This window comes from Muscardinus avellanarius, assembly GCF_963383645.1.
Source record: "Muscardinus avellanarius genome assembly, chromosome: 13".
Classification (NCBI taxonomy): domain Eukaryota; kingdom Metazoa; phylum Chordata; class Mammalia; order Rodentia; family Gliridae; genus Muscardinus; species Muscardinus avellanarius.
This window is the reverse complement of record NC_137799.1, coordinates 36,215,854-36,240,531: the sequence shown is the minus strand read 5'-3', so window position 1 is coordinate 36,240,531 and position 24,678 is coordinate 36,215,854. Positions and strand designations below refer to the sequence as shown.

At 43.4% G+C, this 24,678-nt stretch overlaps 1 protein-coding gene across 1 annotated transcript in view; it reads right to left on the bottom strand.

Annotated features, from left to right (window-relative positions):
- GABBR2 (gamma-aminobutyric acid type B receptor subunit 2) overlaps positions 1-24,678 on the bottom strand; it is a gene marked incomplete at both ends in the record, with an annotated part of 372,345 nt that overhangs the window by 209,664 nt on the left and 138,003 nt on the right. The gene's annotated exons all lie outside the window — the stretch shown is intronic.

Genomic DNA, 24,678 nt, shown 5'->3' with positions numbered 1-24,678 from the left:
AGGAGCATGTCCTATTTTAGAAACCGCTTTATCATGCCTTTTTTTTTGAGTAGTGTTCTAAAGCTTCCCTAATTGAATCCAATGAAGACTTTTATACGTATATCACTCAAACTCAGCTCTCATAGTTGCTGCAAAGATCTCTGTTTATTTGCCTTTGCATTTTGTGCGTGCATATTCTAATTCACACTCAGTAGTCAAATCTGCCTATCTATCTTTTCCTTTATTATTTCTTCTCTTTCTTTTAAGTGCCAGTAAGTTGGTAGATTGGATTTTAATTATCTGCCCAGCTTAAATGTCACCACTTCCCTAACATTTCCTCTGATCTCTGCTCTCCTTTCCTTGAGCTTCATCCACAGAAGGTCGTTATCAACCTGTTTGATCTTTGCAGTGTGAGGGTAAAAAGATGGCATCTCGCTGCGGTTCTAATTTAAATTATTCTTCTTGAGAGTGAGGCTGACTCTCTCTTCCTACGTGTAAGAGCAATTTTTAGCTCCTTTCCGGAAACTTTCCTCATCTTCTGTCCATTTTCCAATTTGACCCTTAGTCTTCCTTATCTGTTTGTAGGGAAGTGATCTTTTATATTAAGGAAATTAGCAGTTGGTGATATAAATTGCTGATTCTTCATCCAATTTGCACTCTGTCTCTCGATGTTGCTGATAATGTCTTTTCCCGTGCAAAGGTGTTTTTCTTTTTTAAAACCTGGTTGGATTTATCAGTTTTTTTCTTTGTGTTTTCATGTTTTTGTGCCATATTTAGAAAGGCCTTCCTTACCCTGAGATTATAAAAGAATTCCTTTGTGATTTCTTCTAACCTGTTCTTTCTCCTTCTCTCCCTTCTTTCTTCTCTTTTCTCCTTCTTTCTCTTGTTTGATTTAGATCTTTGATCCAGAGCAGGCATGGCTGAAGCTCCTCCTGAGGCCTTGCTTGTCCTAGCCACAGCTCTAGATCCCATACCTCTTAGAGTCCAGAGGGAGGGAAACAATGTCTGGGTGCCCTTCAGCCCCAGATAAAGATGCTTGACTGTGGGGAGCCATTAAGGCTTTCCCCTAGATTGGTGTCTCTGACTCAGCTGACTGTCCTTCGCCCAGAGTCAACAAGGTTTGGGGTTATGGAAAGTTCAAAGAGGTCTGAGAAAGGATCAGGTGGTGATGACACGAGGGTACTGATTGACCTATCTGTAATGTATGTGTTTTGTATTGGTCTGTATTGTATTCTGGTGGTGGTAGCACAAGAATGTTGACTGACCTGTAGCTGTGTATAAATACTTCTGAAAAAAAAAAACAAACCCAGCGTCGGCGCAATAAAGATGAGATTGACCCAGAAGTAGGTGTTGGCCAGGAGCGTCGGCGCAATAAAGATGAGACTGACCCAGGGGTAGTCGTCGACCTGTAGGAAATATTGACCCACGAACAGGGGTCGACCAGTAGAGATAGTAGGCTGGCGGCTCCCCCACATTAGAATTAAAAATTCTTCATCCTCACGCCTCTCTTCAGAACCCGTACTCTTGCCAGCTGGCTCCGGCACTTGATTAAAACTTCTACCATCTGAGTAGCGCTTTCCTCCCAAGATGCCAGGAGGGCAAGCAGAGGGATTCGTCCTTTTTTCTGATCTAAATCAGAAGGCAAACAGCCACTCTCTGGCACCCCAGGGTCTCCTGTGTCCACTCTGCAGTGCCCAGAGATCCCATCTGTTGGACCTGACCATGCAACAGCACATCAACTCTTACCTGGATTTGGAGAGACCAAGACAAATTACTTTCTAAGCTCCCCACAGAGCCAGGGATACCTCATGGCTAGTAAGGGTTAAGGACAGAATGGCTTATTTAAGAGATTCAGGGCCGAATAAGAAGCAATGGGAAGAATCTACAGTGAGTAGTTCCAAGTGGAGGGATGGGAAAACCTTCATTCAGACTTGACCAGCAACAGAAGGCCTCCCACTACAAGCGGTGAGACTCAGCCGGGCGTGGTGGTGCACACTTGTAATACCAGTCTTTGGGAAGCCGAGACAGGAGGATCGTAATTCGTGGCCAGCCTCAGCTACTTAGTGAGGCCCTTTGCAACGCAGTGAGAACCTGTTTCAAAATAAAAATTAAAAATAGGGCTGGAGATATAGCTTGGAGGTAGAATGCCCCTGAGTTCAATCCCCAGCACTACACACACACACACACACACACACACACACACACACACACACACACAGTGAGACTCTTGTGTCTGGAGGTGTGAGAATGTAGGCCAGACCACAACCTAGTGATAACAGAGGGGCTCTAAGGTGAACCTCCAAAAAACTGTAGAGAAAATTTATATGGATGTGTTTGTGCAGGCAGACAGACGTAAACATTTTTCTGAGCGAGCGAGAGAGAGAAAAAAGAAACCATGGCTTTCATCAGATACGCAAAGAGGATCCTGCAATTCAAATAAAGTCCACACATCTGCCTGCAGGTAATATTTAGGCCCCATAGAGAGTTCGAGAAATAGCAGTTCTGTCCATCCTCTCAAACCTAACGTCTGTGATTCTTCTCTCAAGATACAAACCACACTGCGAGCCTCATCAGTGTAAGAGGGAGCTACCAGGAAAATCTGGGAGTGACTCTTTCAGGACCCAGGATGTTATGTATGTCATTCCTCCCCAAAAATGCTTACCTAATACAATTTGGAAAATATTGGTTTTCTGATGCGATTTCTGAATCACACTCTGGTTGATACTTTACCGTTATTGTCCCATTAGTTCCAGGTCCACAATTAATTGTTGCTCGAACAACCTCATATGTTTGCCCTGTAGGTAATTACAGTGGTTACTGTTCAGTGAATAAATGGCCCATTGTGTTTACAATGGGCTTGGAGTACACTATATGCCCCGGGTCTAAATCATGTTGGGTGCAAAATATTAACTGGTGCCGACATTTTCTGCACCATTTGAGATAATGCTCACGTTGATTAGATAGCTGTGGATCATCGTCTCTCTGGCTTAAGCCTCCTCAAACTTTCTTCCCTGGGCTGACCACAGGTACTAGTAGTGCGGCTGAACTTCAGAATTGGGGGAAAAACCTAAGATTTGGGGGTTTCTATCTAGCTTGCACACTGGAATAACGGGGAGATTTTTATAAATCTGAAGGCTTGGTCCCACTCCAAAGCAACTAAATCAGGATCTCTGGGCTTAGAAGTCAAGCAGCAGTATTAATTTAAAACTTACCATTATTTCAACTACTGCTTTCTTTACGACTTCATCCCCTACTTCCTTCCCTAACCCCCCTCAGTCACTCCCCTGGAGTCTCTGCTCATCTACCTGATGTCGCCCTTATTTCTAAATATCTCTCTAGCTTCCACATATAAAAGAAAACAGTCATGTGCTTGGTTTTTGAGACTGGCCATACTCAGCATAATATTCTTGAGTTTCATCCTTTTTTTTTTTTGAAAATGGCTTGAATAATGCTATGAATGTATATAAAACTACCAATTCCAATCTCAAAGTCATGTGTGTGGAGGGGGAGGAAGAGGGAGGGACCTGTTTGGGAGGGCACCAAGAGCTGAGTGCATGTATTTTTATGACACTCTGTACCCCGATATGATGTAACATTACAATGCACCAAATAAGAAAGAAAGAAAGAAAGAAAGAAAGAAAGAAAGAAAGAAAGAAAAAAAGGAAGAAAGAAAGAAAGAAAGAAAGAAAGAAAAAACTTTCCAGGTGAGTAGATGCCCAGTGTTCAATGCCAATTAGGGTTGAGAACCATTAATCCAGATCAACACCCCTGGTTTTGAACAAGCAGACTGCAGCTGAGAAACGGGGCGATATCAAGATATCCACCATAGCCAATAAATGGAAGCAGGACTTGAACTCAAGTCTAAAGGACTCTCAAGCCAGTGCTCTTCCCTGATCCTTGGCTGCCCACTACCTCCTGTGCTCCCCCCAGACCCTCCTCCTCCGGCATCCGGCAACACCAGGGCTGCTGGCAGTAGCGCCCTAACTGGAAGACCCACGCTTCTGGGCTCCCTGCCTTATTTCACACAACCAAATTAGTTACTGAACAGACTGTGACTGAGGCACCAGTTAATCCCTAACCAAGGATTTATTTCAGAGAAAATTTCAAATTTTAATTTATAGTTTTGTTATCTCTAGTTTTATTGCATTGTTTTGAGAATTTGGCCTGTACAGTATCTGCTTTGGGGATTCGTTGAGATTTTCTTTGTGGCCTTTTATACAATAAACTTTTGTAAACGTTCCATGGTGGCTGGGAAAAAAATGTGCAATCTCCAGTTGTAAGCTACAGAATTCTTTGTTAGACCACTTGTGTGTAATAGGTATAATCGAGCTAATTATATTATTATCATATGCTTTGTATTTTGTTTACTTGATCTATCAAAGCATGAGAGGTTTGTTCAATTTTGCCCGATCGTCTCTGACCCTTTCTGTGTGTTTCAACAGTTTTTGCTTTGCACACTTTGATTTTATGTTGTTTTGTGCATAAGAGCCCATCATGATTTATATCTTTATTTTTCAGCAATGTATATAATTGCTGAATGCAAACAGCAGATACTTACTAGGTATTCATTGAGTGAATTGAGGACTAAAATATTTATCAAGGTAAAATAAGTCACCTTATCATTTTATTGCTTTTTGTTTTATACCCTATCTTGTTTGATATTATTATGACCCCCTACTTTATTTGTGTTTGTTTGCCTGACAAAGCTTTGATCTTCCTTCTGTTTGTATTCTATTAAGATTATATAAAATATATATTTTTCCCAAACAGCAATATACTTAAAAATGTGTATGCTTATTGTTATAACAATTATCACCTTGTTTCTGTCTTACTCTCTTTTTAAGCTTTTTATTTCCTTTTGTTCCCTTTGGTCCACAACTATGTAACCATCTCTGCTCTGGCTGTATGGATTTATGTGGCTTCAGATCTCAGCCTACGGAGCATATTCTAATCTTCTGAAGAGGCTACGGGACTAAAAACAAGATGGGCTTCTGTTGCCTTGACACATGGCAAAACTTAGCTGGGTATAAAATTCTTGGGCTACCTTCTCTCCCTTGAAACTACAGAGTGATGTTGCAGAGGAGAAGTCTGAGGCTACCTCAGTCATTGCTCACTTGTAAATGCCTGGTTTTCTCTGCGTGGATGCCTAAAGGATATTTTTTTTTATTCTTGGAATTTAAAGATTTGCCTGGTTAGATCTAGGTGTGCATTCTTTATTTGATTTGAGATACAGGAGTTCCTTTATACTCTCAAGTCTTCCAAATGAGGAAAAACATATATAATTTAGCATATGTATATTATATATATCAGATAAACGATATAGTATATTTATTATTTATATAAGAGATTTACCTGTATTATATACTACATTACATTGCATAGATAGCTATGACATGTTTATTATTTATATACTAGATTTAAGTGTATTCTATACCATATTTGTTATATTGTATGTATCGTACATAATAAAATAGCATACAAAGTACACTTATTATATATATTTACATTATATTTATGTGTATTCTTATCTCTCCTCTGAACACATGATCATTACATGCTGTCTCCTTGTTCTCCAAACACATATCTATCACATTTGCTTACTCTATTTCATCTCTTGGGCTCTGTCTTCTTCATTCTAGAATGTATTATTTTATTCTATCTGACTTATTACAGGGCATGTGCATGTTAAATTTCACCATTTTCTGGTAAAGTGGTTGTATTATCGGCAGTCCTAGTAATAAGGAACAGGAATTCTCATTTCTTCACATCCTGGCCAATACTCAGTATTATCTGTCTTCCGGAGACAGAGTATTAGTCTTCCAGAGATAGAGCGGACCTCCATTACTGTTTGACTTTGAAGCTCTGTGATGTGATTGGGCAGAGAGGTACATATGCAAGTTAGCCATCCAGGTTCTTTGCTCTGTGTTGCCTGACTCGCTTTGCAACAGCCTCAGCTCTAAGCCTTATTGACTCTAACATATTTTTATTCTGTTATTGACATTTTTTAGTTTCCTATTAATTTTTTATGATCGTATCCCTTTTCCCCATCCTCTTATCTCAGGCTGTCTCTTTCACGGAGACTGTGTTGTTTTGCATATGATTGAGGATGCCAAACATATTTCTAAAGTTCTCTTCTTTATCCTATAATAGATCATTTTCAGAGGTGGACTCTTCCTTTGCTCCTCCTGGGTATTGTGTTGCTTTGATTATTTTTGAAGTACTTTTTCAAAGGTGTTTTAAATGTACTCAGCCTCATAGCACGGCAAGTCTTTTCAGACTGAGCTTATCAAGAGGCACAGCACGTGAACTGCTCCTGGCCCTGTTTTCTGTCTATTTACATTATAATTGGGAATGGTCCTCAGAAAACTGAAGGGTAACTATTTGAGCACAGTTCTGGGTGTCTAGTAGGCTCTCACCTTATATTGGTTTACATTAATGAGGTGACATCATTATTTTTTACCACCAGTGCCTGATTTTCTAACATTCTGAATCAACGTGGTATATTAAATTCCCATTATGCATTACTGCTAATGTTTTTTTCCTTCCCATAAAACCTCACTTCCCAGAATGCAGTGCATATCTAGTGTCCTCCTCTTCTCTTCCTGTCCAGCGTTTCCTAAGAATTTAGAACTCTGTCTGAATTTAGGAAGATAAATACGAACAAAGAGAAAAGAATGAACTTGTTTGCTTCAGAGATCAGCAACTGTGGGGTAGAAACATAGCTGTCCAATTTTGTGAGTGCCAAATAAGTTCTGGGTTTCTAATGAAGATCATGGAGGGGAGAGAAGAAAGTTCCTCTGTTTTTAAACAATTTTTGTATGTGTTTTGGTGTGTGTGTGTGTGTGTGTATGTGTATGTGTATGATACTGGGGAATGAACCAGGGGCATTCTACCTCCATGGTACACCCCCAGACCAATTTTATTTTATTTTTTAAATTTTGAAAAAGTGTCTAAGTTGCTGAGGGCCTAAGTTGCTGAGGCTGACCTTGAACCGTGATCCTCCTGTCTCAGTCTCCAAAGCGCATGTGCCACCACACACAGCTTGGACAATTGTTATTTTATACGAAAGAAGGTTTAGAGTGCCAGGAGGCAAAGTTTAGGATTTTCTCAATTCAGATTCATCTACTTTATAATTAGTGAAGCTTCCAAAGGAGAGCTGGAATATGTTCCACGGGGTTCTGCTAGCCAAATGCCTGCTTCTCATCCTTCCCCCGGGTATATAGGATTTATTTAGTTAGTAAGCCTTATGTTCTCAAATATTACAAAGATATAGTTCAGGTCAGCCCAGGAAAAGTACTAGAAAAACTGCAAATACATTTAGTGTGAGTTGGTGGACCCATTATATAGCAGGGCCTACATCCTCCGCTGCATGGGTTAGATGCCATTTCAACCACAGGTCGGTGCGAAGGTTTTGAAGGCTCCTAATTTGCGCCCTCAAACTGGCCCTGGGGGCGACCTGTGAGACAGCCCATCTCCTCCCACCCCAGCCAGCTCTGGGGCTGATCGGAACTCAGAGGTCTTGCCTCTCCTTGGGTTTCTCCTCAGCTGGAGCAGGGACCCTGGGGGTCCTACAGCACTAATCGGCCCACACAAGGCCCGAAAGCCACATTTCCTTCTGCACACACCCAGCACTGGCCTGATACTTCCAATAACAAGAGTGTCCAGGAAATGCCCAACCATGACCGGTCCCTGGGCCTCCATGGCTTCCCTGCGCTGAACACAACCTCCCGGCCTGGGTAGCAGCCATCTCTCCCAGAAGCTCAGTGTGAGTGGTCACCTTGAGGCCAGGAGGTAGGCGAGATGAAGCAGCTTTGTCCTTTGTCCTACACGTCCAAGACAGCCCTTTCAAGACGCCCCAAACAGAGTCCTAAGAATACAAATAACAACTGCCCCACTTTCTGCTGTGTTCAGAGCTTCCCACTTATTACCCCACCCGAGCCTCTCGAGCGCCCCCTGTGGTGGGTGCTGGGATTATTTTCATTTTATAAATCAGGAAACTGAGATTTAGGGGTTAAGAACCTACCCAAGAGCTGGGCATGATGGTGCATGCCTGTAATCCCAGTGTTTGGGAGGCTCAGATGGGATGATCGAAGGTTAGAGACCAGCCTCAACAACTTAGTGAGGCCCCGAGCAACTCAGTGAGACCCTGTTTCAAAATAGAAAGGGATATTTAGAGATAAAATGCCACTGGGTTCAATCCCCAGTAAAACACACACACACACACACACACACACACACACACACACACACACACACACACACACACCCCTGCCCAAGAAAGCAGGAAAGTGCTTTCTTAGTTACTAGGGGCTGGTGGGGAGATGGCGGTGAAGAGGGACTGGGGAGTGATTGCCTAATGGGTACAGGGTTTTCTTTTGGGGGTGATGAGTATGTTCTAGCCCTAGACAGTGATGATGGTTGGACAATATCGTGAATGTATTCAATGAGTTTTTCATTTTAAGGTAGAATATAGTGAACTTTGTGATATGTGCATTTTTTCCACAATGAAAGAAAAAAACTTGTCCAATATTTCAAAATTTACAATTGGAGGAACGGGACCCATGCCATCAGGCCATATCGCTTCCAGCCTCGTAACCACCCCTCAGGTGGGGGTGGGGGGCTATGAATGTATCTGGGGAGCAGGGTTTCTTTTACCCTCTCATCCTGCATTACTCTGGTCAATCCAATCTCTAATATGCTTGAGGGAAAAATTTGTTCAAAATGGATGGTTGGATTGATGAACGGACAGAGAAATGAACCAACCATTCATGTTACCCATCACCCAAGCGGCCCGTCCCGATATGGACCACCCAGAGGAGCACTGCCACGGTCATACATCGGACCTGGTGATCGATACTCTTAGGTGACAGATATCATCCACTTTACAGCTGACGAGACTGTGGCCCAGAAAGGTGACATAAAGCGTGCCAGGCCAGTAAGAAGCTGGTGTGTGTGTATGGGTGGGTGGGGGCCCTGGGAAGTGAAGCCAGGGACATTCTACCTCCCAGCTGCACCCCTAGCCCTTTACACTTTATTTTTTTGTTCTTGAAACAAGGTCTTGCTAAGTGCTTAGAGCCTCACTAAGTTGCTTAGACTGGTCTTGAACCTGCCATCCTCCTGTCTCACCTTCCCAAGTATGGGGATTACAGGCATGCACTACCATACCTGCCTGAAGCTGGTGTGTGTGTGTGTGTGTGTGTGTGTGTGTGTGTGTGTGTGTTACTAGAATAGAAGAACCCAGGGACCTTCTATCTCCAGGTTATACCTCTAGACCTTATATTTTGGTTCAAACCAGGGTCTTGCTAAGTTGCTGAGAGTGTCACTAAGTTGCTCACACTGGCCTCCAACCTGTGCTTCTCTTGTTTCAACCTCCCAGATACTGGGATTATAATTATGCACCACCATGCCTGGCTGAAACGGGTCTTTTTACATCACATTCAGTTCTCTTTTCTCAGCCCTGAGCCCTTAGCCCAGCTGGGGGAGGGGGAGATAAGGTCTCGCTCCTTCCTTGGAGATCTGGAAGAACAGAGAGGAGACAACTTATTTCAAGGCTTCTGTGGGAGCGAGGTCTCTCAAGCATAGTAAGTTTCCATGGCAAGCATGGTTGGTCCTGGAAGATTCTGGGCCATACACGCTTAATCAGTAGATTGGGATGGGCAAAGGGGTGGTGGACATCCATCTCCCAGTGGAAAGCTCTGGACTTGCAGAAATGTTCCGTGAGAGGTTAGGTCCTAGATGTTGAACTCTGCGTCACTTTGGCAGTAAGCCCTCTCGTGCAGAGGGTGGAGAGCTCTGGCCACTTAGAGGCCACGTAAGGAGCTGGAGACCTGGGCTTTGCCCTTTTGCTATGACAAGAGAACAAGGGTTAGTCACTCCCCTAATGAAAGACCTGTTGTCCCCATCTCTGCAATGACGGCTTGGCCAAAGACTTCAAAGCTCCCTGCAGCCACAAAACAGCCACAGACTTCTCTATCCAACAACTGAAGAAAACGATTAAGGAGTCTGCTGGGTTCGAGTGGGTGGGTGTTTGGGTTTATCTGATTTATTCAGACAATTGCCTTGTGCCTCACCTCTCTCTACAGATATAAACCTAGATGGAAAATGTAAATCCATCTCCCAACATTGTCATCTTTATTAAATTCCCGGCCATTGATGAATTCTTGCCTTAATGCAATTCCTTCCTTACTTGGTTTTGAGCACCTGAATTGAACTTTTCTGCAGAAAAAGAAAAAAAAATTTTTTTTCTGAGGGGAGGTATAAGCAGGGTGGCCAGAATTGCTAAGTGTGAGGTAAGCCACGGGGGCCAGATGCAAGGGGATGGGAGAATGGTCGAGTCCTGCTCTTTTCTCAGCAAGGTTTAATCTTTTTCCACGGGTTTGCTGACTGTGACTGTAATTAAATGAGGGAGGTATTTGTCATCTCGGGCTCCTTTCAGCCAAGCTGAATGGAACACAACTTTCTCAGGAAGCTTCTGACAGAACGCCGTTTGTGGCCAGTGCCAGGATGTATACAAAGGCGCGGGGCGGTGTGCGCTGGGAACTTGTGGCCACTTGAAGGCTGCGCCAGGTCACCGCTGTGCCCAAGCCCTGAAGAAACACTGTTTGGACACAAAGTGCCTTCAACACAGATGCCCGCTCGTGAGATTGATGTGATGTGGGGGCTGTGAAGCGTCCCCCAAGTTAACGAGGCAGAATGGATGCCTGGCACTGGGTGAGCTGTGGCCTTTGGGGCAACGTGCACAGCCTGGCTGAAAGGTTTCAAGTCTCTGGACCTGCCTCCCTGGCGGGGACAATTGTCACTGCTTCCTGCTGGTGAGGTTGGGTTTCTCATCACCCACAGCAATTCCGTCTAGACCACCCACTTTTCTCACTGGGAGTCTGCAACAATTTGCAAGGGACGTAGAAGAGGCACTGACCTTGGTTTCCTCTCAAAGAAACTGAGGCTCAGGATGGTGCAGTCACCTGCTTTAGGGCCCTGCAGCTAAAACAGGGCAAAGCTGGGATTTGAGTTTAGCTACGTTAACCCTGTGAATAAGGAACACCTCGCGTGCAGCTAGCATTGCAAGAGCGCGTGGCACTCTCTTCTCTCTCACTGAGGGTGCCAAAACCCCATGAGGAGGAGGTGGGCACTAGTGTGAGCTGCATTTTTTCAGGTAAGACTGAGGTTCAGAGAGGTCAATCCGGTTTTTTTTTTTTTTTTTTTTTTTTGGTGGTACTGGGGTTCCTGGAAGCCCTTCTACCTCCGGGCTACACTCCCAGACCTGTTTTTACATTTTTTTTTATTTGGAAATGGGGTCTCCTAAACCAGCACGCGCGGCTGGCTTCGAACCTGCGTGATCCTCCTGTCTCTGCCTCCCAAGTGCGGGGATTACAAGCGTGCGCCACCACACCCGGCTGAGGTCAATCCGTTTGCATGTGGGTCACATAGCAAGAAAAAGACCAAAAAGGCCGAACAAGGAGACTGGCTTTGCAAGCCCCCACCCAACCCTCAGACTGCTACACCTCTTTCTTTCTGTGCTTTGACAGTTCCCAAAACATGCTTTTGGTGTAGTTTTTATCTTCATAAAACCCCATGATTTATTTTATTTACTATTTATTTATTTATTTATTTATTGTGGTACTAGGGATGGAACCCATGGGCTTTCTACCTCCAGGCCACACTCCCAGACCTATTTTCTATTTTATCTGGAAACAGGGTCTCACGAAGTTGCGGAGAGCCTCACTCAGTAGCTGAGGCTGGCTTCGAACCCGTGCGATCCTCCTGTCTCAGCCTCCCAAGCGCGGGGATTACAAGCATGTGCCACCACGCCCGGCTCCTAAAACACCATAAATTAGAGTAGGCTGTATCACTTTTTTATAGGTAAAGAAACTGAAGCTCAGAGAGGTGAGCTGAGTGGTCAAAGTCACCTGCTGGCCAGTGGCAAGGTGAGGGCTTGGGACTTCAGTTATTAGAATCCAGTCCTCTCCACCCCCGCCCCATAACTAGGCTGCTTCCTAGAGAGGCTCCCAGGTATGAAATGAGGAAGCAGCTGGGGCCACTGAGAAAGAAGCGAGAAGAAAATATGAGATTTGCTTGAAAGGAAAAATACTGCATCAGTGGCTTATTATGCTTTTGATTTCTAAGATGATTCAATTCAATGACATGAAACACAAAATTACATGCATGCCATTTTTAAGAGAAAATTCTTCATAAAAGTAAAATCTTTTGTCAAATAGAGACTACTATATACATGAGTTGTGAAATAGATATGTCCATTTTAAAGGATGATAATAAAATTAATATCCAACTGCCTGACACCTGGTCTAAAAAAAGATATTTTATTTATTTATAAATAGTAAATTATAAACCAAGCATGGTAGTGCATGCCTACAATCTCAGTACTTGGGAGGCTGAGACACAAAGATCGCAGGTTTGAGGCCAGCTTCAGCAATTTAGTAAGCCCCTCAGCAAACTAGCAAAACTCTCTTTCAAAATAAAAAAAATAAAAAGGGCTGGGGGTGCTGAAAATGGTGGTGCATGCCTGTAATCCCAGTATAAGACAAGGGGATCGCAGGTTTGAGGCTAGTCTCAGCAATTTAATGGAGCCTCTCTGCAACTTAGCGAAACCCCATTTCAAAGTAAAAAATAACTGCCAGGCGTGGTGGTTCACACTTGTAATCCCAATATTTGGGAGGCTGAGATAGGAGAATTGTAGGTTTAGAGACAGCCTTGGCTACTTAGTCAAGCCCTATGCAGTTTAGTGAGACTCTGTTTCAAAATAAAGAATTAAAAATAGAGCTCAAGAGGTAAAATGCCCCTGGGTTCAATCCCTAGTACCACTAATAATAATAATAATAATAATAATAATAATAATAATAATAGTAAAAAATAAAATAGAGATGAGGGTATAACTCAGAGGTAGAATCTCCCTGGGTTTAACCCTTAGTAACACATACATGAAATAAGGGCTTAGGATACAGTTTGAGGTAGAATGCTACTGGGCTTAATCCTTGAAAAAAATATATATATATATGATATATGTGTGTATATATGTTAGATATATAATTATAAAGTAATTTAATTATTGTCCTTTAAGATATAATTATTTTGCTATGTGACATTCTGTGATTTAAAAAATTTCTCCCTTTACTTCCTCTTCTACCATTTACCCCATTATTTGAGGAAAGAAGACTAGAAAACACACCTAACTTCCTCAATTTTTTAAAAATAACAAAATGAGAAGGAAACAGTAACAACAAACCAAGTTAATGCTGGGCCAGTAGGATGTGTAAGGGCAAGAATTCTGAGCTGCAGCTTGGTCTGAACATCACCTCCACCGCTCGCTCAGCAACTTGGGGAGATCACTCTGCCTTTGGGGACCAAGGTCTTCTCCTCTGTACAGCGGGTGGCACAGCCCTGACTCAGAGCTGTGGTGAGGGTCAGAATAGCAGAGGCGCCCAATTTATGACTGCCAATGGTAGGTGACAACTTCATTACATGGTCTTTTGGTCCTCTCCTCTCCTCTCCTCTCCCCTCCCCTGCCCTCCCCTCCCCTCCTCCCCCTCTCACCCTCCCCCCTTCTAGTGCTGGGATTGAACCCAGGGGCATTCTACCTCCAAGCAACACCTCAGCCCTTTTTTACCTCTTATTTTGAAACAGAGTCTCACTAAGTTGCTAAGGGTCTCACTAAGTTGCTAACTCTGGCCTCGAACCTGCAATCTTCAGAGGATTGTCACAGCCATCTTAGTACTGGAATTACAAGTGTGCTCTACCATGCTGGCTTAGAGGGCTTAGATGGAATTTCTTAGATGGGCTAAGGCCTTTCAAGCCTCACCCCTCTCCCTCTACTTCCTCTTCCTTGAGGAAGAGAGAAGAGGGTTGAGGGCTTCCCTCTACAGACAAGAGCCTGGGTGTATGACAGCGTTTGCTCCCAACACTGTGGCTGCCACCAGGCAGAGACCTCATTCTTAGTCAGGCTTTCTAAATCCTAATCTAGTGATTTTTTTTAAAAAATGGCTTGTTAATTACAAACATAATAATGATTATATTGCTTGTCTAATTGCGTACAATTAGGACATATGTTTTTAATTTTCTCTTAAACTTCTGGTAAAATGTTCCATTTTCCCCTTTACAGCTGTGCAGGTGACAAATGCAGGAAATTAACAAATTGCACGAGCGCCTCTGCCTCCCCCGGCAACTCTGCACCTTCCGCTGAGGTCTTTAAGGGTAAAAACTTCCTCATGTGATCACAGCTGTGAAGCCAACTGCCTTTTAATTACCATGCTGCAAAATCATGTCTCCTCACGTCAGTGTGGCACCTCTAATTAGTCGATAGGTTGGAATCACACCCTTGGGGGGAAAGGTGCACTGGACCCGGGGCTCCATTTGCAGCGGGAGAGCAGAGAGCATTCTAACCACTGGGAATGCACCTTCTCGCCATGGCTCTTTAGCCCAACTCCTAAGCATCCGTGGACACCCACCCATAGACACCACCTCCTGAGGGCCTTCCCTGCTCTTCTTCCAGTCCCCAGCAGTTTCTCCCCTTGTTATGGGGCACCAAGAAGGAGCTGGTAGCCAGGCCCATTTCTCTGATGGGCCTGTGAGCTCTTTGTTGGCTGGCTCAGAGCCTCCTCTGTAGCTCTGGAAGAAGATGGAGAAGAGAAATGGACAGGGAGAAAGCAGGACCACTAAACGTCTCCATGCTGTACCCTCTAGACAAGAGCTCACAAGTCCTCACACAGGGCAGAGCTCAGGAGGAGGGAAGTGCTGGCACCCCCATTGAGGAAGATGGGCGTTGGCCCATCCCCAGAGCCACCAGCAGGTAGCAAGGAGTCCTTCAACCAGAGGCCAAGATTCCCAAGGAGGCCCGAGCGCCACCTGTCCCCTGACGCACAGACCCAGAGCCCCAGGAAGCTGCAAGATGGGGCTACTTGCACCTCACAGCCTGAGCTCCAGGGCCACGAGGGCTCCGAGAGGTGGTATCTTGTTAGGCTCCATTCACCCTTGTGAGCCAGGGGATCCCACCAGCAGAAGAAGCTGCCAGGAGGCCCCAGGCCACCCAGATCTGCCTCAGGGTCACTCCCAAAAAAATGAAGTCAATTCAAGGCAAAAGACTCAAAAATAAGCAGGGCATCTGGCACACAGCTGTAATCCCAGTACTTAGAAAGTCAAGACACAAAGATTGCAGGTTCAAGACCAACTCCCGCAACTTAGCAAGGCCCTCAGCAATTTAGTCAGACAGACCCCACTTCAAAATAAAAAATAAAAGGAACAGAGGGTATAGCTCAGAGGTAGAATGCCCCTGGGTTCACTTTGTACTACCACTAAATACATATGTACATTCATACACTTATACACACGTAAATACACATATACATAAGGGCTGGGGTGTAGCTCAGTGGTAGAGCATCCCTGAGTTCAATCCCCAGTACCATACACACATGAAAAAGATTCCAAGACATCTTCCAGGCATATGCTGCCTCCTTCGATGGGGCAGGGCAGGTCATCCTGGAGTGGGGCTGACTGGAGGACGGCGCGGGGGCCATCCAAGCCGGGTCTGGTAACACAGGCTCAAGGCTATGCAATGTCACCGGTGGACTGACAGGGGCTGCGGGGAGGAGTGGTCGAGTGCTCTGAGCACTGCAGCATGGCTGTGGAATATAAAGACCCTGCTCCCCAGAGTGGCCACCAACAGCCCGTGTCAGCATCCACTAGGCATCTGTCTCCTGACCTGCAAAACTGGGAGAGTAAGTCCAGCCCTGACTCTCCAGGTTCTGTTGAACATAAAAGGAGAGCTTGGTTGTGAAAATGCTTCATAGAGAATACATCTCTGTGCTATCATGGCAGATGCTACCTGCTCCTCACCTCTCTGCGTCTCCAGCCTCCATTCTCCCCGCTCACTCCACCCTCCCAGAGATGCCAGGCACTCTCTCCTTCCATACAGAGAGGGCTTCCTGGGCTGGGGTCCCCTGAGTCCTCCAGTCCAGGCCAAAGGTGTCTCCCCCAGCAGACCCTATCACGCTACATTGTAATTGCTTCCTTCTTTCCCTTGTAAAGACTAAAATAATAAGCACTGGAGCTGCCACCTGACAAGTACTCTATAGGTGTTGAAAAAATGAATGTAAGCTGGTGTGGTGGCACGTGCTTGTAATTCCAGTACTTGGGAGGCTGAGACAGGAGGATCGCGGGTTCGTGGGCCACCTCAGCTATTTGGTGAGGCCCTCGGCAACTTAGACCTTGTTTTAAAATAAAGAATAATAAACAAAAATAGGGCGGATGGCAAGTTTGAAGCCAGCCTGGACAATTTAGTAAGGCGTGTTGCAACTCAGTGAGCCTCTGTTTCCAAATAAGAAATAAAATCAAGTTGAAGGTCATGGTGGCACAGGCTTGTAATCCCAGCATTTGTGAGGCAGAGGCAAGAAGACTGTGGTTTGCAGACAGCCTCAGCTAATTAGTGAGTCCCTTTGCAACTCAGTGAAACCCTGTTTCAAAATAAAAAATAAAAATAGGCTGGGGGTGTAGCTCAGAGGTAGAATGATCCTGGGTTCCATCCCCAGTATTGAAAAAAAAAATCAGGCTAGGGGTTTAGCTCAAAGGTAGAATGTCTCTGGGTTCAATCCCCAGTGCCATTAAAAAAAAAAAAATTGGGCTGGCTGGAGGTGTAGCGTGGAGGTAGAATGCCCCTGGGTTCAATCTCTAGTACTGGAGAAAAAACAAATGCATGCGTGAATGCCGAGGGAGGCTGAGTGTGCGGGGCCCGGGAGAACGAGAATCGATGTGCACCTGTTTCCAGGAGACTGATGTAGATCAATATGAGGAAGAAATACTTAGTAATAAGGGATTCAAGAATGTATCAAAACCTTACTATTGAGTTCTCCATCCCTGGACGTCCTCAAGAAGATCCTCAGGGAACATCTACCAGAACTGTAGAGGTGATTCTCGAAACCAACAAGGAGCAGAATTAGTCAGTGTTGTGTTTTATGTACTCTGCTGAGGGATACCCACAGATTTCAAGTGAACCCAAGATGAATAGTTTGATATCTGTGTGTGTGTGTGTGTGTGTGTGTGTGTGTGTGTGTGTGTGTGTGTGTGTGTGTGGTGGTACTGGGGAATTAACCCAGGAGCATTCTATCTCAGAGCTATATCTTCAGCCCCATTTTATTTTTTAATTTGAAACCAGGTCTTATTAAGTTATGGAGGGCCTCACTAAGTCACTGAGGCTGGCCTCAAATCTGCAATCCTCCTGCCTCAAGCCTCCCAATACAGGTATGTGCCACTGCTCTGGGTTAATAATTTTATATCTTATTAGGTGTGTTTTCCTTTTCTTTTATGCTATCTTCTTGGTAAATGATATTGATTTTCCATTCATGGTATTTAAGTAAAATAATGAGTCAATTTAAAGAAAAATGCTAAACAAGTTGATAATATGAGTGCTATATGAATTAGCAAAATCAAGAAAGTGCTATGCAAATGAAGCCTGAGAAGCAAGGAATTATAGCTTCATTAAAGGAGTTTCACAGGAATATATGATCACCAGAAATAAAACTCCTACACAAAAGCCAATCACCTTCAATTAATTCAGGTGTAATGAGAATCGAGCCCAGGATGAGCTAGACTTTTATCTGGGCACTAGAAGTGGACATCATCAGAAGTACCAAGAAGAGGGCAGGGATATCTCAAATAAAGGAAACAGGTTGTGGAGGGGACACAGAGAGAATGGAAATGGCCTGAGTTGTAGGGTTGCCAGATTTAGCAATATTTAGGACATTGTTCCTCTAAAAAAATCTTTATGTAAATTCAAATTTAACTGAAAGTCCTGTATTTTTTTGGTAGCCCTGGATAACCATCCGAGCCAGGTGGGCTCGGATGGTCAGGTGGTCAGGTGGGCTCGAGGCCATGCACTATCACCGGTGGACTGCTGGGGCTGCAAAGAGAAGTGGGTCAAGGAGGCGAAGTGCGCGCGTGTAGGCATCGATTGGTTTTGTCTGCATTGGTGCAGAAGAAGACAATAATGGCAAGGATGCCTTTCATTTACCTGCCATCCTGGGCTTGTCCCACTCTTCATTTCACATGCTGAGGACCATTAAGAAGAGACTTGCCCTGGTTCACGCTGCTCCTCCTCCCCCCCCAAAAAAAAAAGTTCACAGCCAGACAGGGTTAGGCTAAAAAATCTCTTTGGTTCTTCAGGTTGTCTGCTCAGAATCAAAACCAGAGTGCTACCAGCACCATGATTATGTAATTCCAGACTCCCCTCGGCAAACATGACCACCCACATCATCGGCGGAAGCGCACACAGCCGTCAGACCCTCCGCCGGCCCAGTGCATCATCGTGAAGCGTCTGAAGAGCCCAGAATAACACAGAAGACGTGAAACAATCGCTTCCACTAATAACTTTCGTGAAGGAGATATCACTGCGACAGCCAGGCTCAGAGAAGAGCACCAGGGCCCGGCTGGTGGAGTAACCGGGAGGGGAGGGGGAATCTCTGTATTCTATATATCCAGCTCTTTAGAAACTAAAAACAAGTATCATACTTCATGGTAAAGAAATATTTAGGACTTCCGGGAAGATGGCGACCGAGAAAAGTGGGGCTTAAGAGTCCCGCTAACAACCAATCTCCATTACCACAAAAAGAGCGCCTTTCATAGCCAGAAAACACCATCACCAGAAAAAAAAAAAAAAAAAAAAAAAAAAAACCACCAGGCTCCAGAGAGAAAGCGGACTGAGAACAGAGCTCAGGGCCACAGAGGAGACACACGCGCCCGAGGACGCGGCAGCAGCGCCATACTGCCGGCGGCAGCGGCGAACTCAACGGACGGCTACAGCAAGCCAGGTGAGCCGCTGCGGAACAGCCAGGCAGGATCTTTCGGCGCAGACAGCATTTAAAGCTCCCAGTGGCTGAGCTCAGCACACGCTGCAGGGATTCAGAGTGGAAATCAAAACCAGAGAAGAAAAAATACGCCAGCCTCATGGCCGAGGGCGTGGCAGAGGCGCCATATTGCCACCGGCGACGGCAGCAGCAGTGAATTCACCGAGTCCAGTACAGCTACATCTGCGTACTCAAGAACAGTGAGTCAAATTGCGGGCCACAGAGGAGAAATCGCAGTATTGGGCCTCCTGGGACTTGACCCAGTGAGGGAGTGGTGGTGGCAGAGATATCACACCATAGGAGAACGTGCAACCTGGCACCCCCCATAGTTTAAAGCAGCCTCTATCGACTCCCTGGGTCGGAGACTCTGTGATACAACCCAGTAAAGGAGTAGTGGGGTCTGAGATAATACAGACTCGAGATCCAGAGCACCTTAAGTGAAGCCATAGTGACCCAAGGGAAGAACCCAGAGAAGGCACAAACCTCCGAAATCATGGGAAAGAGGAATAACACTGGAGTAATGAATGTGCACAACCCCACAACATCAGAACCTGATAAAACAGAAAATCAGAGATTTCTAGAAGATCAAATCAGGAAAATAACTGTAGAAATAATAGAGGTGCTTCGAAAAGAACTCAGAGAGAGCCAAAAAGAGATAAAGGATGCAATTAATGAAGTAAAGGCCTCAATTCAAAGCACAAACAACCGATTAGACCACATGGGGAACAGAATCTCGCTCTTAGAAGATGAGCAATCCAAAAATGAACGCATAGTTTCTAATCTAGAAAAAAATATCCAACAGCAGGAATCTGACATTGAAGAAATATGGGCCCATCTTAAGAGAGCTAACCTAAGAATAATTGGAATAGAGGAGGGAAAAGAAAGTGATACCAAAGGGATCAACAATCTCTTCAAGGAAGTAATAGCAGAAAATTTTCCAAATATAGAGCAAGAGGTTGATACACAGATCCAGGAAACTTATAGAACTCCCTTTAGACAGGATCGGAGAAGAGGATACCCACGCCATATAATTGTCAAAATGACCAATGTGGAAGCCAAGCAGAGAATCTTAAAGGCAACAAAAACAAAGGGCCAACTGACATTCAGAGGCAAACCAATTAGAATCACTCCAGACTTCCCAAACCAAGTCATGAGAGCCAGAAGGGCTTGGAGTAACATATTCCAAACTCTGAAAGAAAACAACTTCCAGCCAAAAATTTCCTACCCAGCAAAACTTTCTATCAAACTAGATGGAGAAATAAGAAGCTTCCATGACAAACAGAAACTGAAGGAATTTATGTCTTCAAAACCAGTGCTAGAGAAAATACTCAAAGAGATTAACTACAAAGAAGAAATAGGTAACACTCACCAGAACCAGAGAAACAAGAGTTTCCATCCAACAGACAACTAAGATTGGTTATCTGTGGAGATTCCTTATTTATGTTAGTCTTTTACCTATCTCTAAGTTGTATTGTTTACCTTTATTGTTGTTAATTTTTAGGATTTCTAGTTGAAATATTAATATACCTTCAGATATAGCATTTGGAAATATTTTATCCAATTCTATTAGTAACTTTTAACTCTGTTTACATTGTCTTTGGATATACAATATTTTCTTTTATTTTTTAGGGAGTTTGTATATTCTTCTGTTGCCTGTGCCATTGAAATCATATCCAAGAAATCACTGCCAATTTCAATGTTGTGAGGTTTTATGACCCAGATTTTCTCCTAAAAGTTTATAGTCTTAAGATTTATATTTAGGTCTTTTATCTATTTTGAGTTAATACTTGTATATGGGATTAGGTAAAGGTCCAATTTTATTCTTTTCCATGTAATTATTATTTTTCAACAATATTTAGTTAAAAGATTATTATTTCCACCACCAAATGTTCGTGGAAACCTTGTCAAAAATAACTTGACAATATAGGGAAGAATTTAGCTCTAGGCTTGTATTTAACTCCAATGGTCTATATATCTGCCTTTAGAACAGTACTACACTGTTTCAATTATTGTAGCTTTATATGGTTTGAAATCAGAAAATATATATCTGCTAGCTTTGTTCTTTTTCAAGATCGTTTTGGGTATCTAGAATTCATATTCCATATTAGGATAGATTTTTTTCTGAAAAATAAATATATAAATATATGATAGTTTCACCTAAAAAAACAGAAAAAAATATGCTCTAGTAAGAAAGAAAGCAAAAAGAAATATTGAAATGCTATCTTTAAATCATCAAACGCTTGGTATCAGACAAATGAAACTGTTATGTGAGATTATCATTTTTAATTTTGGATAAATTGCTATAATACTAGATGTCAACCACTAAGCCAAGCACGGGAAGGAGGGATGGGGAGAGAATGGGGTGGGGATCGGGTGGGGGCTGACTGGGCGATGTGTGCATGTATGTCTACAAAAGTTTGTATCCCACTATGATGTATGAATACAGTGCACCAATAAAATAAAATAAAAAAAAAGAAATATTTAATTTAATGCTCATTGAATTAGATGGCACTTTCCCCCTTGATTCTTTCTGTTATTCCTTCCTCTTTCAGGGGTCTCAGTTTCTTTATTGTTAAAATGAGAAGAGCTGAGCCTGGCGCGGTGGCACACACTTGTAATCCCAGTATTTGGGAGGCTGAGACGGGAGGATCGAGGTTCGTGGACAACCTCAATTACTTGGTGAGGCCTTCTGCAACTTAGTGCGACCCTGTTTCAAAATGAAGAATTAAAAAAATTGGGCTGGAGGTATGACTCATAGGTAAAATGCCCCTGGGCTCCACAGTACTGAAAAAAAAAAAAAAAAAAAAAAAAAAGGAGAGCTAGATTTGGCAGTGCATACCTGTAATCCCAGTACTTGAGAGGCTGACAGGAGGATTACAGGTTGGAGGCCAGCCTTAACAATTTAGCGAGGCTTTTAGCAATGTAGTGAGACTCTGCTTCACAATAAAAAAAAAAAAATAGGGCTGGGGTAAAAATAGCTCAGAGGTAGGATACCTCTGTGTTCAATTTCCATTACCATATACATACACACACATACATACACTCAAACACACATCCACATACATGTACACACATATCACACACACACACAAGACCACATCAGGTCATTTTTATTTTAGCTCTAAAATTTTACGATTTTATAATTGTATTTATAACTTGCAAAGCAAAGAGGACTTTTTTTTTTTTTTTGGTACTACGGATTGAATCCAGGGGCAGTCTACCTCTCAGATATACCCCAGCCCTATTTTTTTTTTTTTTAATTTGAAAATAGAATCTCGCTAAATTGCTGGAAGCCTCACTGAGTTACTGAGGCTGACTTCAAACCTGCGGTCCTCCCGTCTCAGCCTTCCGAGTACTGGGATTACAAGTGTGCGCCACCACGTCTGGCTTGGGGATTTCTTTCTTTAGGAGAGAAAGATGAAAAGTGCTGGGCGAGAGACATCAGAAGAGTGTTAAACCAGCTCTTCCACAAAGAGATGTAGTCACCCTAATTGTCTTATATCCTCATTTAGATACTAGCCTTTTACTTTCAGCTCTTCTTAATCAAATGCCTTCATTAGTTTTCTCATTCATTTAACAAGGATTTGTTTTTCAAAGAAATTACAGATACACTTTTCCTTTGACCTGGAGATCCCACTTCTAGGAATTACACCGGCGCAAATATGACATGTGGCCATGGTTACTCCAAAAGATTGGAAAGAGCCCAAACATCCCTCAGCAGGGGGCTGGCGGTCCAGCCATGGTACAGATATTAAAAAAGGGCCAGGCCGCTGTAAAAAGACTAGAAAGGTCCTTCTACGGTGATAAAACTAGGAGCCCAGGAAACCCGAGCAGAAAACGCAAGATGCGGAGCAGCTTACAGTGTATGTTCCCTTTTGTGGAGGAAGGAGGAAAGAGGAACACACACCCTTGCACGCACGCACACACACACACACACACACACACACACACACACACACACTCAAATGCAGTAAGAAGCCTTTGAAGGGTCCACTTAACACCAATAAACACGGTCAACTCTGTGATGCCGCAGAGCAAGATGGAAGGGCCTGAGTCAGAGTATCGTTTAGACCATGGAATCATATAAAAGACGTATACATTAGAAAATCGAACATGATTCAACAAGAAGATGTGAATCCACCCCTAAACACTGAAAACAAAACAAAGAAATCTAAGAGGCCATTTAATTACCAATGTAATCCAATGGAGAAAAATCTGTAAAGGAACTTTTGAACATATCTAACCAAGAACATATCCACCACCCCATTACCCCCACCCCAGCACACACACATTCACAGCTCTTTGTTGTAAAAAATATTAAATCCTTTACAAAATGAAAGAGTAGCACAGGGAACACATGTACCTTTTGTTTCAATTCATTTTCCGCATCTGCTTCTCTGTCTGAAAATACATATTTGCTTATATATGTGAGTATAAATACATATGTACACAAATATGCACAGACCCTTACATATAAAATGCACACACATGGACCCATCCGTACATGCAACTTTTTGTTTTGTTTTTGAAGCATTCGAAATTAGCTTACAGACATCCTGACACTTTACTGTTAAATAGCTTGGCATGTGTCTTCAAAGAACGACCTTCTCCTATCCCATTATGATGTCATTATTGTACTCATGAAAATTAATAATAATTCAATATCATCTAATACAGACATAGTCCACATTCAAATTTCTTCAATTTCCCCAAAATGCCCTTTCTGTTTTTAAAATTTAGGATTCATGCCGGGTGTGGTGGTGCACCCTTGTAATCCCAGCGCTTGGAAGGCTGAGACAGGAGGATCACACAGTTTCGAAGCCAGCCTCAGCTACTTAGTGAGGCTCTCAGCAACTTAGTGAGACCCTGTTTCCAAATAAAATAGAAAATGGGTCTGGGAATATAGCCCAGAGGTAGAAAGCCCCAGGGTTCCACCTCCAGTACCACAAAAAAAAAAAAAAAATTAGGATCCAATCTACATTCATGTCTTACATATATATATATATATATATATATATATATATATATAATCTAGAACAGTCCCCTGATTTTTTTTTTTTTTTTGTTATTCTTGCTTTCCAGGACACTGACTGTTTTGTTTTCCTTTTTTTTTTTTTTTTTTTGTTTGGTGGTACTGGGGTTCCTGGAAGCCCTTCTATGTCCAGGATACACTCCCATGGGCTACACTCCCAGACCTATTTTATATTTTTATTTGGGAACAGGGTCTCTTAAGCCAGTGAGCCTGGCTCTGAACCAGCGCGATCCTCCTGTCTCCGTCTCCTAAGTGCAGGGATTACAAGCATGCGCCACCACGCCCGGCGACACTGTTTTGAAGAATACAGGCCAGGTGACTTGTAGAATGCCCCATATCTGTATCTCCTCATGGTCACTTCAAACACTTTTGTTTACAGTATTAATATCACTTAAAAATGATGAACCCCAGTAGCAATGAGTGTATCCAGCACTAAGATGGTGGTTTCTCAGCACAATTTTCCACTAGGAAGACTCGAGTCTCCATGGAGAAATGGCTAATTGCAGAGTTAGGCAGGTGAAACATCGAGCGCTTGGATTCATGGTAAAGAAAGAGAGAAAGGGCCAGGAGGAGGGAAAGGAAGGGTCAGAAAGGGGGATGTTCTGTAGAGAAGGGCAACTTACAAGAAGATGAAAGAGTAGATTTTGAAAATAGCTGCTTTATAAACCCCAATGTGATACTTCCTACCAGGATCATGAACTGATGCTAAAACCACTGGGGAGAAGACTCGGGGGTGGAGGCTATTGGCACGGCCTCAGAGCCTCACCCCATAGCTTTATTCCTAGTCATGGAGGGGAGAAGGCATCTACACCACCATCTGGT